This window comes from Sturnus vulgaris, chromosome 12 (genome assembly GCF_052056855.1).
Source record: "Sturnus vulgaris isolate bStuVul1 chromosome 12, bStuVul1.hap1, whole genome shotgun sequence".
Taxonomy (NCBI): domain Eukaryota; kingdom Metazoa; phylum Chordata; class Aves; order Passeriformes; family Sturnidae; genus Sturnus; species Sturnus vulgaris.
The window spans coordinates 18,163,807-18,182,258 of record NC_142254.1 but is presented as its reverse complement, the minus strand read 5'-3'; the positions used below and the strand labels follow the sequence as shown (position 1 = coordinate 18,182,258).

Sequence of the window (18,452 nt, the reverse complement as noted above, 5' to 3'; positions counted from 1 at the left end):
TTAAACAGAATTCTTCCTTTAGTTAAAAACCAAGGCAACCCCCACTAAATGTGTGGTTAATGTCTTTTGATAACTCATGCTGACAGGTGTCATCTCTGCAGGCTCCTTCAAGCCTTTAATCATCAGAAAGCAGAGACTGGAGGGGTCCTAATTAATCTGAATTTTAGCCAGGGTGGTGGGTGGTTCTACTTCACTGTTCAAAATAGCACGAGCCTGGTGCTACACACATGGTGCACCTTGGGTTGTGTCCAAAAGCAGGAGGCTGGGAGAGAAAAAAGCTGTAAAAGGTAACAGAGGGTGGGGAGGATGTGATGGTGAGCTCCTTTAATGGTTCCAGCTGAAGCCTCACTTGGTGTGCTGAACAGGAAAACCCCATTCTCCTCCTTTACTCACTGATCTGGAAGGCACAGAGAAAAATGTGGTTTTTCTGTATAAAAAAAATATAGTTATGCCAATGAAAATGTTCCATAACCACAGTGTTGTAGAGTGGTTTTGTTGCAAATTGCTCTGCAAGGAGAATTTCTCCTGGGCTTAAAGGAAGATCATTTCTATAATGGGGTGGATCATTTCTCTTTGTGGCAGCCCCTGGTAGGTTCTCAGTGCCTGTAAGTTTTGCTGAATTTTCCTCTTCTCCATCACTGCCCAGCAATGCCACGTGAAGTGGGCATGGGCTTGTGAAAAACAGAATTATGTGCAGGATGCCACGGAATTTATGGCTGCATTTGGCTTCTTGGGCCACCAGGGCTCCGTGGGAAGAGAGCTCCTGCTCCTTGGGATGCTGGCTCAGGTAGATCAGTGACAATGGCAGGTGAACATTCTGTTCTAGAGCCAAGCTGCCCAATTTTCCACCCTAATAGATCTATTTCTTTCCCACATCATCAGGCTCAGGCTCCACAGCCTAAGAGAAGTTTTATTTCATGAATGCACAAAAGAATATCTGGAAATTGCTTCTAAGCTGCTGTTTTTTCATGTTTCCTCTTGTTCTTTTCCATTATTTGGAATGGTCTGAAAATGTCTGTATTTGCTCTATTTTGTTAAAGAGTACACTGTATATTTTGCTGGGGGAGAGTGGCTTTGTAAAGGGAAAAATTATAAAGCTCTAAAAGTACTCGGGAATGAAAATGGTGCCTTTAATATGAACAGATTGTGATGGGCTCTGAGTGCCAATGGGAGCTGGGGGCTAAAACAAAGCACTGTGAGAGTTGTGGTCTAAAAAATGAGCAGGATGAAGCCGAGGAAAAGCAGGAGCTGCTTGTTCCTCCTGGAGCATGGAAGGAGCAGTAAAATACTGAAAGGCTCTGTCTGTTCCAAAGGGATCATTAAGGTGAGTTTGTTACTTTAATTCACTTAGAGCGGTGCTTAAGGACAATTTGTTCCTGATTCCTCCTGCCAGCTGAAGCAAATGGTTTTCTTTTCTTTTCCTCCTTTTTTCCCCCGATGAGACCACAGAAGGTTCTGAGAGGGAATGGCTGGAGACAGGAGCCTGGCTCCTCAGCCAAATCCCCTTTGCATCATCCCCAGCTGCTTTCTGAACAGTGCCCACAGCTTCTCACACCCCATTTAAATTCATTTCAGAGCAGTGCCAGAGAAATGCACAAACAGGGAGCTCTGTTTTGTGATGGGGGCTTGGTTACACTTTCCTTTAATTGCAGAGTTTCTCCTGCTCTGGGGATGTCCCCGTTGCTCAGCACCTTCAACTAATTGTCTATGTGAAATGTCCATTATTGTGTATTTAGAATGTCCATTATGGTCTATATGAAATGTCCATTATTGTCTACATGAAATGTCTATTATTGTCTATATAGACTGTCCATTATTGTCTATATGGAATGTCCATGATTGTCTATGTGAAATGTCCATAATTGTCTATATGGAATGCCCATTATTTTCTATATGAAATGTCCATAATTGTCTGTGTGAAATGTCCATTATTGTCTATATGGACTGTTCATTATTGTCTATGTGAAATGACCATCACTGTCTATATGGAATGTCCATTATTGTCTGTGTGAAATGTTCATTATTTTCTATATGGAATGTCCATAATTGTCTATATGGAATGTCCATTATTGTCTATGTGGAATGTCTATATGGAATGTCCATTATTGTCTACATGAAATGTCTATTATTGTCTATATAGACTGTCCATTATTGTTTGTGTGAAATGTTCATTATTTTCTATATGGAATGTCCATAATTGTCTATATGGAATGTCCATTATGGTCTATATGGACTGTCCATTATTGTCTATATGGAATGTTTCTTTGAATTTTTTTCTTTGCAAGCAATAAATGTACATAATTAATGCCTGGACACTCTGAGGACTGTCCCTCACCCCTGGTATCATTGTTAAATTCAGAAGAGGTGCCTTGATGTTTAATTCCTGCAGACTGCTGGGCTGATGGCAGTGGGAGCAGGGTCAGGGCTGGAGCTGAGGCTCACCCCCATCCTGCCCCATCCCACCTGGGATCAGCCAGAATGGATCTCACACCATGCAGGAACAGGGAGCCACAGCCCCCAAACCTCCTCTCTTTCCCTTCCATTACTGCCATTCCAAGGATCATTATTGGCATAATGGCTCCTCTGGGACAAGGCACCACTAAACCAACGTTTCCTCCTAATGAATCCTGGTATTCCATGGAGCTCCTGAGCTGGGCCTACCCCTGCTTGGTGCACAGGAGCCGTGTTGACACAATATATTTAGACTTGTGTAATGTGTTTGACTCAGCACTGCACAACATTCTGATTAAAAACAATTATCTCTGCACAGAATCGGTGTGGCACATATTAAACACTCCAGAGTGCCTTGTGACAGCTCCAGGAGGGGAGCTCTGCATCTGGAATCTGCACTGGGGGAAGCTTCCAGCTCCCTCTGGGGTCCCACCATGGGCTGAAACAGAAACTCCAGGAAAACTTTGCTGGCTGGGCTGGTTTGGACTGGGATAAAGCCCATTTGGGATGGGATAAAGCCCATTTGGACTGGGATAAAGCTCATTTGGGATGGAATAAAGCTCATTTGGACTGGGATAAAATCCATTTGGGCTGGGAAAAAGCTCATTTGGACTGGGATAAAGCTCATTTGGGATGAGATAAAGTTCATTTGGACTGGAATAAAGCTAATTTTCCTCTGTGTTTGGAACTCAGTGTGAGGGTGGTGTGGGCAGCACGTTGATGCTTTTGGGTGTTGCTGAGTGGTGCTGACCCAAAATCGAGGATTTCTCTGTGGGTCTGCAGTGAGGAGGTGCAGGAGGGGCCAGGAGAGAGCACAGCTGGAACAGCTGGGCCAAACTGGGACATCCTGCCCAGTATGGAACTGGTTCTGGGACATCTGTCCCAAACTGGGACACTGCACGCCTCAGAGCATCCTGCCCAGTATGGAACTGGGGAAACTGGTGCTGGGACAGGCTGGGCATCACTCAGAGGTTTGTGGGCAGCTGTTTTTGGGCATCACCTGGTTTTGTAGGGGCTCATCTCTCTCTCCCTCTCCTTTCTACTGCCATTTAATCAGTAGTAGCAGCATACTCAGCTTTGTTTCAATTATTAAGGTGTTTATCTGTCCTTACCTTGACCCGTGAATTTTTCCATCTCCTTTTCTCCCCCAGTTCTGCTGAGGCAGAGGCTCAAGGCCAAGCCACCACTACTTCCTTTCTGAAAAGCTTCAGAACAACTTGCTGATGTGGGGAACTCAAGGCAATCATGGTATTGTCCAGCTGGAATGGAGGTTCTGATGTGCTTTGATTAAAGCCCACACGAGGGAACAGCTTGAGTGAGGCACAGCAGACATTTCCTTAATTTAACAAGCCAAGGCAGGATGAGATCCAGTTAATTTTGCTTAAACTATAATGACTCATTTCAATTGAAGTTATGGCCCTGGAGGTCAGTGGAAAAATAACTGCCCTGTGTTGATTTTGAGCCAAAACACAGTAACTCAGGGAATGAAGGCAGGATGGGACTTGTGGCAGAAAACTGGAGCCAGCAGAAATTCCTGTCAGGCTTCAGGTGCAGACCTATGGAAGAGTTTTCATTATTTCATTTTATTATCTTTCCTAAAGCTTGTCCACAAAACTCAGGATGCAGGAGTTACCAAGTGATGCATTTTGACCTGGATTCTAGAGGAAGTCACATAGATTAAAGCAGTTTTCCCTTCTGGTATAAATATTCTGTGAGGCTGAATGAGATCACAGCCTGTAATGACAGTGTTCACTGTCTCCTAGCACCACCAATGATTAGAAGCAGAATTATAGCATGGTGATTTCATGGCAGAGGACAATGCTTTATTAGAGTTTGATTTACTTAGTAATTTAAGTACACTGAATCAGAGCAGGGGAAAGTGCTTTAGAAGTAATTTTTTCGTTAGCTAGGTTATTTTTGCTTTGTTCTGTCTTTATTGTGACCTTCATTAGACTGAAAGGGCTCCTGGAAAACAGGAATAGTGTTTTCTTAAGTTATGATTCACCCAAATATTACACTGGTGGAACAGCAATGTGCCAAGGGGACAGAGAAGGTCTAAGGGACATGGAAAGAAGCTGATGATCTAAATATGAACGTGGGATGGGTTCTTCTCCTGATTCCCATGAAGATGACAATAGTTACTCCTGATTAGTAGCTGCCCACTGTTGAGTCACGTTTAATTACCCAAGTGGGAATTTACATCACCTCATTTTCCCATGTAAAGGTAAAACTGGTCTGATTTAGGAACGTGGGTTCTGCAGAGAGCCCAAAGGAAAGAATGAAACATCTCCAGAGATGATTCAGCTGGGATTCTGGGTTCCTGAGAAAGGTGGGCAGCTTCTAGAAATACCTGAGTTAGTACAAACCACGAGGTGCCTGCTGATGCCTGGACTGCAGCAGGAGGGCTGCTGTGCCCAGCCCTGCCCCTCTGCCCGTGGATTCCCATTCCCTGCTCCCCATTCAGCAGCTCCAGCTCTCTGTGGGACAATCCCTGCCCTCATCCCTGCTCCAAGGCTGGGAGGGGCTGGGCAAGAACCAGAGCAAGGTGAGCAGGCAGGGGGTCGCTGCTCAGGAAATCTTTAACTTCCCATCGGGGCTAATTTATCCTTTTTTTCTTCGCAAGCCCAGGAATTCCCATGCAAACACATCCTCTGCCAAATTAACCCCCTGCACCCCACCCTGGGCTAGCACTGGTGCTCCTGGGCTACTGTGACACCACCCCTCAAGGAATGCACAGCCCTTGGGGCCACCAGGGGTTAGCCAAGCACTATTTCTGCATGTTTGATTACCAATTTGAGTTAATTAATGGGCTGCATGTGATCTCTATTAATTAGAGCGTGCTCAAGCCTTGATAAAGCGTGTGTCCTCCTAGCATGGCATAATGGCTTCACTATACCCCTACAAACTGTGGTTAATTAGAAGTGCATTAGGATTTCAGTGTTTAAGGGATGAGAGGAAAAAGAAGAGAAAAAAAAAAAAAAAGATTAAATACCTTTTTTTAATGGGTGCAAAATGGTTCTAAGAAAAGCCTCCCACAAAGTGAAGGTAAGGATGGGGTTTTTTTTTTAAAGATGAAATTATTTGGTGGAAACAATTTTTCCCTAATTTGACAGCTTTGCTCTGACTTTGTTATCTGTGGGAAGAGCAAGTTGAGGAGGGGAACAAAAGGCAGGGAGATACATTGCTTCAGTGGAGGAGAGGAAAGACAGTAATCTATAGAAAATATATATATTTATTTTCTTAAATCTGATAGTCAGCTCTACCCAGCCCTGTGAACTCCTCAGGGCTCAGCTCCCACATCTCACAGCCCCAGGCAGAAATCCTCGTTTTGTCCTGCAATTAATATTTCCTGCTCATTGTCCTTAGTTTCAACTCATTTGAGGCTGCACTTAGAGGCAAACCCTGCCCAAACATTCAAAAATAGGACAACTAATTAACCTTTCACTGGTGCTGTGTGTTTTCTTATTCTGGTTTACCTGGCAGTAGAGCTTAGAGCTGATTATCAGCTCAGTCCCAGTTTATGCCATTTTGGCTCCTGCATTCCCACAAAGTTCCTGTGATTGGTGTGGGATCCAAGCAGCAGAATATTTGTGTTGCATCCACAGAAACTTCCATCTTTTTTTTCTGTTTGTATTGATCCAAACCCTGAAGTTCTTTGCCCTTATTCTGCCCTTACAGCCTACAAGAGTTTAGATAGAGCACAGAGAATGTTTTTGTTCCACTGGGTCCCATAAAACTCTTAAAAAATAATAGCACCGAGCACTAAAGATAAAGGTTAATATATTTATTATTTACACATATGTAAATTATACATAATATTTAATAAAATGAAAATTGTATGAGCTGTGTGGAGCTGGCCATGTTTAAATGAGAGTTTTGCTCTATCCCTCAGTTCTCTGGAGCACAGAGCCCTTCTGCACCATTAGGAATTGTGTGTTTACACTGATTCCCTGCAGCACCACTTGAACTCTTCAACTCCTCCTCTCCCAAGGATGAAATCCTGTGGCATGGAAACTCCAGTGCAGTGGTAAGCTCAAATATAGATGTGAAATTAATATCAGAGCAGATTAGGGAGTATTTGCTCAGCTGTTGTCATTTTGCAGGACGTGAAAAGCAATCAGCTTCATTTTAGGAGGGCTGTTTCACTTAGCAAGCAGCTTGATGAAGACAGATGCAAATGCAGCTCTGGCTATGTTTAAAATGGTGCCTGATCATGATTCTTTTAATCTGAGGCCTCATTTCAAATGACTGCAGGAAATGGAATAGTTGCTGGGGAAAAAGCATGTGCTGCATGGACAAAGCATTTGCCTGGGTAGACAAACAGCTTTCAAAAAAAGAGCAGAAAACCAGAAAAAAAAAAGGCAAAAAGGAAGAATTTAAAAAAAACCCTGGCACCTCAGTAGCCTAAGATTACCCAATACTTCTTCCAACAAAACAGGGGAATGACTCCCAGCACTGTTGACTCAAACCATCATAAAAGACATTTTTAGTGCATTGTAAAAGCAAGTTCAGCTTTTCCAGCTCCCTGCAGAAACAAGTGCCAGCCTTGGAGCACAGCAAATTCCTCCTGATCTGCTTTCTTTTCCTCAGACCTCCCTGGAGTGTGGCCACAGCTCCCTGCTCACAGAGCACAGGGATGTCCAGAGGATCTCATTCCTCTGCAGATCCAGCTGGGACACGGGGATTTCTCCCTTTTCCCTGGAATAGAAAGGTGGGAAGGGCCAAGGAGGGCTCAGAATTCACCTGTGCCTGCAGCACCAGGAGGCACAGCCAGGAGAGGTGGATGAGCTCCAGGGCTACCCAAAAACAGAGGCCAGGCAGAGTTAAAGGAGTAAAAACCGGATTTATTGAAGGGACTTCAGGTACATTTAGAGCAGATGAAACCCCCCTGGGGCTACACCCAAAAATGGATGACAGGTCACAGGTTTTCACACTTTCATAAGTTTGGTCCATTTGCATATTGGGGGTTAATCTTCTAATTACAGCTTCAGGTAATGAAGTCATTTACACCAAGTTTGCTCCCCCCAAATCACTTTTGTTTACATTTTTTGGGTCCCTGGGACAGTGAGGTGTCCTTGATTCCCAGCCTGGAGAGGAATTGTTGTGTCTGACCAGAATGAGAGAACAGCAGCTGACACTGTATGGAGTTTGGAGTTATACACTAAGGAATGGCAGGATTACAAATATATGAAAAATATAGCAGCTCAAATCCTAGGGCATCAAGGAAGGGTTAATTTTGGGAGCTGAGAGCTGGGGGAGGAGGCAGGAGCACAGAGCTGCACTTCCCAGTAGATGGCTCCGTGGTACTCCAGACCTGCCTTGGTCTCCATCAAACCTTTAACTCCAAACAGATGCACCAAGCTTTGCCTTTCTGCTCAGGCACCGCTGTCACACCGAAGTGACTTTTTTTTCTTTTTTTTTCTTTTTTTTTTTTTTTAATGATTACTTATTTTCCCTCTGATCATAACACCAGAAACTTCCATGGTGGAATCCCAGGGCATGGAATAATCCAGCCCTGGGGCTGAGTGGGGACCAACAGCTGATTCAGCCCTCCTGAATTATTGGCTGCACATCTCACCAGATAAAATTTTACAGAGCCAATTAAAGGCTTCAGCAAAACGCAAGGACACTTCACAAATGGTACTCCCAGATTCTGAATTTTTGTTGTTTGGGTTTTTTTAATTTTTTTTTTTTTATAGAGGACAATATGGGATTGATGAGTCTTGTTATTTTGCCTATAAAGAGAGCTCTTAAATGCTTACAAAAGCTTGCCAAGTGCAGCCATTCAGTTCTACACCACAGAACCAGATGAGTTTTGCTCGAGTTATAAAATGCATTAATTCAAGATTATACCCCTGTATGCTGTGGAACATATGTAGGTACAGCACAAAGCTGACAATTTGTCAGGCCCTTTTCCAAGCCCTTCTCATGAAGAATGAGGTCCCATTTGGATCAATTACCAGTGAATAGGCATTACACGCTGAAAATCATGCCTTTGTTGCTTAACAGTGCAAAATATTGTTGGTATAATTATTTTTGTGTAGTCCTCTTGCCCTGTGGCGTGGATCCAAATGTGATTCCAGCTCCACCTGGCTCTAGCCCAAGAGCACTCCAGATCAGGCCCTCAGGATCCCAATTCTCTCATTCAGCTATGACCAGTGTCTGAGTGGTTTTGGTTCAACACAGGCTGGTACGTGCAGGGAAACCCAAACATTTTTTCCAGTGATCTCCAAAGATTGGCCACATCTCCTGTGCCATGCCAGTTCTTCACGAGTTTCTCCTTTGTATTTGATGCTGTAAAGTTCTGTATTCCTGACTGTCATCATGTGACATTATTTCTCCACTTTGGCCCCTGATATTTTTGAGGCTCTTTGATTATTCTGATTTTAAACTTCTGATTACACACAACCAGCCAAACTACCCAGCTTTTCTCAGAAATAACTTGCAAGAAATTCCTCCTCATGCTACACACAACATAAACAATTGCTAAAATATGCAGATCAGGAGAACTAATGATGTGTAATGCTACAATGTTTTAAATGTCTTAATTTAGTTTATAGGCACTCCAAAAAAAAAAGAAAAAAACAAAAAAAAACCAACCCACTTAGGGAGCCAAGCATCAATAACATGAGTCTGCTCTAGCTGAGTAATCACCTCTTGGTGATGAATTCTTAAATATTAATTTGCTGGATGCTATTCATCATGTGCAACAGTGAAGGCAAGGCAAAATCAAGGCTCTAAAAGGAGACAGAGAGGTTGTTTTTTTTTTTTTTTTTTTTTCCAGCCAAGGTGCAGAGTTGCCATTCTTTAGGCTGGCATGTCCCTCTCTTGCTGCCATCCATGGATGTGACCTGGCTCCCAGAGCCTGTGCTGGCAGGGAAAGGCTGAGGTGACATCCCTGTGTCCCCTCCTGGCTGCTGCTGGGTGGGAGCAGGAGCTGTGACTGTCCCCAGGTTTATCAGAGAGCTCCTGAATTACTGAATTCCTTGTGAGGTGCCCAAAGAAATGCTGAGGGGTTGAATTTTGAAATTTTGAAGGAAGTGCAGGTCCTGTTGGTGGAGGGGTCAGGGAATATCTCTGCTCCTCTGTGCTCAGGGTGTGTTTGCAAAGTGCCCCAGAGCAGAGGATTAAACTCAGATAAACTCAGCTCAGGGAGGTCAGACACTAAAGGTATTTCAGCTGCAGCCCTATACAACATCCCTGTCCCATAGACTGTAGGAAAAAACCCAAGCATTTAACACTGACTCCTGAAATGTCATATTTAAAATGGATCTAAGGTGTTTCTTCATGTTTTTCTTCTAGGAAAACTTCACTCCTTGGACTTCATCCCTTCCTTGTCCTGTGAAAGGCAATCAGTACCTAAGACAGGTGCACAGGAGGGAAAAGTGATTTATTTCCTACACCCTGAAAATAAAAAGAATTGATTTGGGGAATTTTCTCCTGTGCTGAGCAGTGTTGGTTGGGTGGGGGGCATTTTAATGCTTTTTGCTGCTGTGGTTATGGGTGTGCTGTGGTCACTGGGTTTGCAGATCTCTGACTTGAGGGAAACATCAGGCCTGGTGGAAACTTTTTTGTTCTGCTATTCAGAAGTTTTCTACAAGTACCCCAGTGTGCTTAATAGACAATGCCAGTACACACTGGGGTGGAAAACATAAAGAATTCTGCTTTTGCTACTTATTGGTGTGGGATTATTGAGAAGTGATTTCAGCCACTCAGGGCCCCAAGGGTCTAATTAAAGTGGCAAGTCTCCATAGAGCCCGTGATGTTCCAACTTAGTGGCAGAAATAGGAATAAAATCACTCCCTTTTCATTGTCTTCCTGTTAAAATATGTCCATTTGACAGGAGAGAGGCATCAGGGTGGGCATTTTCATTCCTTTGGAAAGCAGTGGGCATGCAAAAGTCAGCTCACTCATTTTCTGTCTTTCACAAGGGTATATCCAGTAGTGAATAGAGATAATTCCAGCTACATTCTCGTGGGAGTTCTGTGGAGTGCAGGAGTTTTCCAGGGTCCTTCACACATTTCCTGCAGAGTTTTCCATATTATTATTATTATCTACCATATTATATCCATATTTTGGTGTACAAGCCAAGCCATGGATCCATGGGGGGTTGTGTGCTTGCAGCTCTGTACCAGGTTTTGGTTCTCCTCCCCCTTTGCTGTGAAGGTGATGGCAAAACTCCAGGTCAAATCTGCTGGAAAAGTTTCTCCACACAGGCTCAGTTTTCACATCTGTGCCCTTTGCTCAGAGCATCCCTGCCCACCTTTGTGCTTCCCATCCCCAGCCAGTGGGAACATCCAACATCTGTGCCACAAATCCGTTCTTTTATTAAGGAGCTGCTGATGGAGAAGAAATCCCATTCTGAATCGTCAATTCCTCCAAGAGCAAAGTCTCATAGGAGCAAAGATTGCAAAGTGAGGCAGCACACCCAGACCTTTCACACCCTGTGCTCCTTGGGAACCACATTTTCCAATCCTGCATCACCCACTTGGTGACTTGTTTGCTTTTCTTTAGCACAATTTTTTAAAATGATACTTAATCACACCAAAGAGCTTTCTTTTCCTCAGACAAATTGTGTATTTACATACAATTCTCTAATTGCTTGCAACATCTTGTCTTCCAAGTGTAACACCTGCTTGGGGAGGCTGCTAATTTAGATATAACAAGATAAATGGTGGAGGTCTGTGTTTTATAAGGAAGGCAGAAGAAAAGTAATTTTAAAAATATAATTAATTAAGATTACATAATAATAAGGATAATTTTTTTTCATATTCCATGGCAGCTTTCATAGAAAATGATTTCTTTTCCTACTGAAGAAACGAAAAATTTCTGCGAAAATTTGGCCTCATTATAGGACAGAAATGAGAAAGAAAAATCATGCCTCCTGTTTAAAAATTAGGAGCCTTTAAAGACTTGCAATTTTACAGCCAAACAAGAGCTATTCCTTGGCACAGGAGAATCAAGGAGGAAGAGTTCTCTTCTCCCACTCTCCCTTTGCATCCTCTTTCTTTCCAGCTGCCCCTGTGCCCACCAGAGCTGTGATGGAGCTCACTGAGTTTTCCATCTCTGTTTTTTGCTTTTTTTTCCCTTTCCCAGCCCTCTCCAAGGCCTTTTCCCTCCATCTGAGCCCCCCTGCCCAGGACAGTGGGGAGTAAATGTTCTGTGGGGCTGCAGAGGCAAGGCTGGGTAATTGCTGGCAGGCAGAGCTGTGCCTGTCCTCCTGAAATCCTGCAATCCAGAGCTGCTTCCCTTAGTGACAAAAGGGGGTTTCTATTGCCCTTATTCTGCTCATCTCCTTCTGCTCTGTGCATCATAAACTGAAGGGAATGTTTGGTTCTGGTTGCAAAAATGTTGGTGGAGATGAAGCCCAGGGAAATGACCTGGGCTGAGCAAATCATTTTGATTTTCACTCACCACGTCTTGTTTATTGTCTGAGAGCGTTTGTAGGAAATAACTGTGGAGGGATGTTGTGTCATTTTTTTATTCCTACCATTCAATTTCATTTGTGGCTTTTCTTCCTCCCTAGAATGTAACTTTTCTGTGTATCCAGATGTGCTTCACAAATAACTGTTCTCTTGTATGTATTTAAATATAGTTTGTCTCCTTTTATAAAATGGAGGGAAAATAGGATTTCACTCAGTCCAGGTAGATGGGTTCTCACCTCCAAGCTTGGTTTTGGTCCATTCCCTGAGTTGGCAACTCAGTTTCCTATGGTTGCAGAAATGTTTTTCCCTTTTGCCTGTGGCCTCATGATCTGTTTTTCATATCCATAGGAGCCCCGGATTGTCAGCTGTGCTGCAAACCCCATCCTCAACCCCCTCAGAGCATTCCCAGCTGTGCCCATCCCCTCCCACACCTCACCTGAGCTGGTTTTAAAGGAAATGTGACACAACCTGATACCCAAACTCAGCCAGCACACAATGGGTTTAACTGATCTTTTTGGACTCCCATATGAGTCTGAACTCAGATCTTGTGTTCTCAGCATTTGCTTCCACCATGGAGCACTCCTGTGCCTGGAAGAATGACTCTGTTAAATTCACTGCAGTGCCTTTAGTGACAAATTGTGGTTATGCCACACAATGCAGGGCTCTGATTGTATTTACAGAATAGTTACAGAATTGTGTAAAGTCACTTCATATCTTTTATTTATTTATTTATTTATTTTCCCCTGAGGAAGATATTTAATTTTATATCTAGGTCTGGCTAAATCCTAGATGAATACATTTGGAAGGTGCAGGAGGGGGCTGTTGGAATAACAGAGACTTTCTTTGTACTTGGAGTCCATTCTGTGCTGCAAGCAAGCAAACAGCTTTGCCACCTGCAGCTGTTTGCAAGCCAAAATGAAACGAGCTGATGTTCTCTGTCCTATTCCAAGCACACAGGTGCCCACTGGATGGGAAGTGTTATTGCCATTGGCAGGGCTGTTATAGCCCAGCACAGAACCCAAATGGCTCCCAAATGGAAATTGCCCTTTGCTCTGCTCTGGGGCAGCCTGGCTGAGCTCGGGCACCAGGCTGTTAACAGGGAAACATTTTCTGTTTTAATGCTTCTGCTTCGGCACTGAATATGGTTCAAAGTTCATTAAATCACTGAGGTCCCTTTCTTGAATTCAAAAGCCTTTAAACAAGGTCTTGAACTCCTTTTTAGAGAAGACACAGAGCTTCATTTGCAAAGCTCCCTCCATCCTCACCCATCCTCTGGGCTCTGACAGCATTGTTACCTACATTTTTTAGAATAATAGACTGGTTTGGGCTGGGAGAGGCTTTAAAATGTCCCAACTCTCCTGTAATCACCTTGGAAATCTTCAGCTGGATCAGGCTGCTCAGAGCCAGCCTGACCTGGAGTGTTCCCAGGCATCACCACCATCACAAAATCTTTATCCTTATATCCAGTCAGCACAACCTGTTGGAATTTTGCTGTGGAAAAAAATGCAATGCTGATGAAATGAAACTTTTTTAGGGGGGGAATGTATTTGGTAGTTTTGGCAGGAAGCATTTCAGATGTAAAGCTGAATTTCATTGGTGTGTTCAGCCTATTCAGAAAAGGAAGCAAGGCAGTGATCACTCCCTCTCCTGCTTTATCCATCAGTCAGGATTCCTCTGAGGGAGGGCAGGAGGTTTCCATGCTGACAGGACACAACGTTTTATTCATTAGTGATTAATTATAAGCATATTCATGGACCAGAATAACCTGTCTTTCCTCCTTTTTGTTGCCTGCAAGATTCTAAATATTTTCGAATTACTTTTTGATTCCTGCCCTCTACCTCACTCCAAAAGTCTTGGACTCTTGCTACTGCTATTATTTGTTTTGAAACTCTGGGTAAATTACTGGATTCAGCTCTGAAAGTGAGATTTTAGAAGTCTTATATATCTTCTCATGCTGTTATTAAATCTGGAGAAAGGTGACTGTAATTTCAGCTGCTGCTCTTTTAGTTTTATTGTTGGCTTCTGAACAGGACTGAAGTGAGAAGCAAACAGAAAGCAGCACCAGCTGAGAATCCTCTCCACCCGAATGGTGGTCCAGGACAGAGGTGAGAGAACTGGGAAGCAGAGGCAATGCAGAACAGAGGAGTCAGCAAAATAAGAAAGCCTGGCTGAGGCAAGAGAGAAAAAAAAAAGCAAAAAATCACCAGCCATGCAAATCAGGACAGATATGCAGGAGAAAAACACACATTGAGGCCCTGGAGTCAACAGGGACTCAGAAAAATCATGTTATCATTGGGTTGGAAACCCCATCAAATGCACTTGGCAGAAGGGATTTATTTAGATACAGCTTCAGAAAATCCCAGCAAGGATCCATTCTGCCACGTGGACGCTGTGCATTATTTCCCAGCACACTGGGGCTTTGGGATGCCAGGTGCAGATGACTGCTCTGTGTCCCAGGAGCTCCTTTTCCTGTGCTCACCATGACCTTGACAATGCAGAAGGTTTGGGGAAAGCTGCTTGCCTGATGCCTGTGCTGTGAAGGGAGCATTTCAAACAGAATATCTGCATTGTTTGCATTGGTCATTCGAGGCCAGTTCAGCTGGCTTACTGCTTCCTGCTTTTATTCCCATCAAACCACTTAATGTAATTGTGGGGACTGAGCCATGGCAAAGTGAGCTGTGATTCTGAGTGTGCCCGTTGACATCACTGCCCAGTTTTGGTCCTTGGTACAAATTCCAGCAGCTCAGAATGCACAAGTCTCAAGCAGCAATCAATACTTCACTAATACTCCATAAAGCCCCTCATCATACATTTCCAGAAGTGATTACAACTCGTGCTGTGCTAAATCAGAATTCGGACCAACAGTGCTGAGCAGGGCATTTGTCAGCACTGCCTGAGCATTGCTGGAGCTCACACAGGGCTCAAGAAACTGCAGCAAAACAGAGCCACTAAGCAGGAACTCTTGCCTGCAGTGTAGGGATTCTACTCCAAGTTTCTTTGGGTCTTGTTGCTCTCTTTTTTTTTGTTTTATTTGTTTCTTATTTAGGGATAGCAGTGATTGTGAAAACAATCAACCCCCTCATCAGCTGTACCCATTTCTGGGCTCTGAGACTCTCAGAGTTTGGTTACTCAGAGCAGTTCTTTGGGAAGACCAGTTCTGTGGTTGTTTCAGTGATTTAAATCTGTGTGGGAATGACTGCACTGCTCCTGACCCCCAGAGACATCTGTGACTCAGACTTTCAAATTTATGATGTGATTATTGTGGCCTCATGGTCCTGTGGTCTGGAGGACCCAGCTGGGATGGATCACACAATTTTGGGACATTGCCAAAGCCATGGCAACAGAACTACAGCTCTTTGCCCAAATTTCAGCAGGATTTGGATCAGCTCCTCAAAAGAAAAGGAGTTTCTCCATCTGCATGCAGAGTCCCCATCTCCCAAACTGGGCAGCATCCCTCGGGTGTATTTGTAAACACTTCAGCCCTTTCATTGCTGTGCTGCTGCCTGTCCAGCCCTTCACAGAAATCCATTCTGATTTCCCATTTCTGCAGGCATGTTTATCTTCTTTCAGCTGTCTTGGCCTTCAGGAAATTGAATCAGAAGGGCTCAGACCCCCTGCCAGAGATTTTGTTTCACAGTGCTCTGGTGCTCTTTATGGCTGAAAGATGAATACCAATTTAATTATACTTGGGAGCCCTGGCCGAGTTTTCTTTTGTTAAGGCAGAAGTGTGGAAATGAGTTCCAGCTACTGTTAAAAAATTGTTACAGTACTACCATAAAATACAGAATTTCCACTGTACATGGCTTGTTCTACAGCCCTTCTAAATTGAACTCAATTAAGCTGCATGTCTCCTCTGGTGTCAGAGATATAAAACTGCTCCAGTCACATGTGGGATGTGGTAATGCATTAAATCAGGAGATTGTCAATACCTCTACACCATGTCCTAAGGTGCCCTTTGCTGAAGCTCCTTTTAAATTAGTGTGAATGGCTGCAGGTGTAATAAATACATCTCTATATTCAGCACATTTATTATGGAATGGAACCAAGGGTACACCAGAATGTTGCTGCTTTAAGTCTTGTGAGCAATGTTTGTGAGCAGAGATGGATAAATGAGTATGATCACTGTAAATTTCCTTTAGTGGAATGGGTGAGGATCCTTTCTGTGGACAGATTTTGTTCGAATTTTGTCTTTCTGTGGAAATATTACAGACATGTATGCTTCTGAAATAAGCTGGTGCATTTTCAGAGATTTCAGTGAAGTTTCAGCCCTTAACATTGGCAGAAAATGTGAACTTGTTTTGGGAAAAGACAAACAACGGAGCAAAACATGCAAGAACCTGATGCAAAATTCCTTTAAATTCTCAGTGACATCCATGGCACTTCATGAAGCACTAACATTATTCATAATATCTGCTTTTGAGTGCTTCTCTCTCTTATTGCTGCTTCTTTCCCCACACCCCTTAAAATTTACTAAGCAATGCTGGTATTGAAATGGTATTTCCTAATATATGTTCTCTGGCTGACAAAATGTCAGTAGACTGTTAAACAAAAAAAACCAAACAAACAAACAAAAAGGAGGAAATTTATTTATTTCTCCCTGCAGAAGTGGGAGGAGATGAAAAGCCCCATTGTCAGCCACCTCTCAGGATAGGCAATTAAGGAGCAGCAGTGCCCTATTCACATTCAGAGCATAATTCAATAAATACATACTGCATGCTTACATTCCACAACTGGTGATTACACACAGATGCAATCAACAGGTCTTTTTCAACATTTTTACAAACCTCATTGAGCTGCTAAGAAACCTCAGAGGGGAGCACGCCCACCCCACACACTCTCTGCTCTAACTCTAACCCCCAAATAAATTAATATATAGAAAAAAAACAAAAAACAAAAAACACACACACACACACAAAAAAAGAAAAAATCTAAGGAGAAAATTAAAAATTCAGCCTGACTTCCATTATAGGCAAGCTCCTCAGATGTCACCTGTTAGAACAGTGCCCATCACTTCCCACGGGATGTGGGAATGTTTGGGGTTACTCTGTGATGCTGAGGTGTGAGGCAGAGCATCCCTGTGCCCCAGCTGCTCTGCACTCACAACACCCAGGGGATGAAGGTGCTGAGGAGGAGGAGACAGGCAAAAGGAGGTTTCCTTCCTCCTCCTCTTGGGTTCAAAGGTGTCACTCAGAAATGCCATTATTTGCTGGAAGTGTGGGAGCAGCAACGCCTGTGCAAACCAAAATATTATTTTCATGTGTTTTAACAGGTGTTGAAACACAACCAACACTTGTGGTTTCAGCCACAGTTTTCCCTCTGCTCTCTCAGACAGCATCAAACATGAAATTGTGATTACAAGATGTGTTGTTTGCTTTTCTGAGTGCTGCAGAGCTCTCAAATCCCTCATGATCAGGAGAAAACGAAAGATCTAAGAAGTCCTGGTGACCCTGAGCAGAGTGTGAGGGAGTGATCTGGGGGGAATTCATGTTTTGCCAGGGTTTTCCTCCTCACAGTTCTGAAAGTTTGTAGCTTCCTTATCACTTTCTTGGTTCCAAAGAGAGCAGGGAATTTTCTCACCCTCTACTTCATTTGCTGCGAAATTGATAAAAAGTTGTAGCTAATGGGAGCCTGTGGAACACAGATGGATGAGGCACTGGGAGAGGCATCAGGAGCTCTAACACTGATTTATGGGACAAGTGGCTTGGGGCCACCTGCAGTAAACCACTTGAGCATTGTTCACAATCTTTAAATTACATCCCCACAGTATTCCAGCTGAATGCTGGAGTCACCAGGCTGTGCTTCCTGCTGCTCCCACTCCTCACTGAATCTTCAGTTCCTCTCTGCACAAGGCCCAGCTTTAAGGGGAGATTTGGAGGATATATTCATTTTGTGACAGTTTTTCCTCCTCTGAAATCCACATTTCCAGACCCTTTCCCAGTCCCCAGGATAAGGTGTTTCTGAGAAAACTCACTGGACCACATCTTTAGAAGAAAAGCCCTTGGGGTGATCAACTGGAATGTTGATGGAAATCTCATTTCTGCACCTGGATATGCTGAATTGTGAGTGGGAGCTCTTCCTAGGCTGGGGACTGGAAATTTTATTTTTCCCAAACCATAGGTAAGGATGGTGTTAGAAACTGATGGGAAGATGGGGCATAATGTATCCCACAGGGATAAGCTGGTACCAATTTAGTGATGAGCAGAATTATCACCCTCTGCAAGGCAGAGGAAAAGGGACCAGGTTGCACCAAGTTAAAAATTGTGCTGAATGCTGTGTTAGTAATTGTGTGTAAATTGTTCAGCCTGAACTAGGAGCAAGAAATGTGTTCCTCTCAAAAAAGAGATGATTCTGCACCATATGCTATGAAATGGAATTTTCAGGTACTCAGTGAAATTTTGAGTAAAAGCTGCATTACCTCTGTGAAGGATGGTCCTAAAGGACAGCAGGAGGGAGCAGGAGTGCACTTTGTACTCACAGTCTGATCCAGCTTCATTTCATAATCTCCTATAATTGGATGTAGTTTTTCTCCACGTCTTGAGCACTCATTTACCTTTGGAAAGGATTTTGTGCTCAATG

The 18,452-nt window shown here is 43.5% G+C and overlaps 1 long non-coding RNA gene across 2 annotated transcripts; it reads left to right on the top strand.

Moving 5' to 3' along the window:
* The first annotated feature begins 1,130 nt into the window (after positions 1–1,130).
* Positions 1,131–9,884, top strand: LOC148222414 (uncharacterized). 2 transcript variants are annotated; one of them, XR_015806354.1, is made up of 4 exons: positions 1,131–1,324; positions 3,603–3,699; positions 6,344–6,478; positions 9,754–9,884. It is a non-coding gene; the product is annotated as an uncharacterized LOC148222414 (long non-coding RNA). The 2 variants fall into 2 exon arrangements; XR_015806355.1 differs by having other exon boundaries at positions 3,603–5,206.
* Positions 9,885–18,452: the final 8,568 nt, after the last annotated feature.